The following is an 839-nucleotide window of genomic DNA, read 5'->3' as shown; positions in this document are numbered from 1 at the left end:
AAATCAAATGCATCAATTCTTCTTCCATCATCATAATTTATTGCCCAATTTTCAGATGCATAGTAAATAATAAAAAAAACAAAATAATTGACTTGAATTAGGTTCACTTTAATCTTTAAATTAACATGATTTCTCCTTCAAAACATAGAGAGGTCCTTGAGAGTAGATTTACCCAATATATTTTGTCTTTTGTTTTATCCGAGGAGCTGGACTCTACGAGGAGGACTGTGACATCAAAATTGAAGGGAGACTCATCAATAACTTGCATTATGCGGATAACAAAACCTTGCTTGCCGAAAGTGAGAAGGACTTGAAGCACTTGTTGCAGAAGATCAAAGAATTCAGCCTTTTGTATGGATTGCATCTCAATGTCAAGAAAACAATGATTCTTATCACTGGACCAATAGGCTGTATCATAATGGATGGAGAGGAGATTGAAACTGTCAACAGTTTGGATCCATAATTAACATCCTTAGTATCAGTAGTCAAGTAACTAGTTAACCTCATTGAACTGGGAAAATCTGCAGTTAAGGACCTCATCAAATTATTGAAGACTAATATTTCAGTTTGAGGACTAAGTTGCATCAGATTCAGGTCATAGTCTTTCTGATTACTTGCTATGCATCTAAGAGCTGAAAAATGAAAAGAGATGACCAAAAAGAATTGATGTCTATGAGCTATGTTGTTGGAGAAGATCACCAGGCATCCCCTGGACTGCCAAGAGAACAAACAGCTGTGTTTTGGAGATGGTGCAGCCGGCGGGCCCTTTGGAGACAAGAATGATGAGATACTTTGCGCACGTTTCTAGAAGGGACTGTTCCTCGGAGAGGGACATTATT

The sequence above is a fragment of the Elephantulus edwardii genome, unplaced genomic scaffold (assembly GCF_000299155.1).
Source record: "Elephantulus edwardii isolate Elephantulus edwardi_28Jun2011 unplaced genomic scaffold, EleEdw1.0 scaffold00123, whole genome shotgun sequence".
NCBI lineage: Eukaryota > Metazoa > Chordata > Mammalia > Macroscelidea > Macroscelididae > Elephantulus > Elephantulus edwardii.
This window is presented reverse-complemented; position numbering follows the sequence as displayed.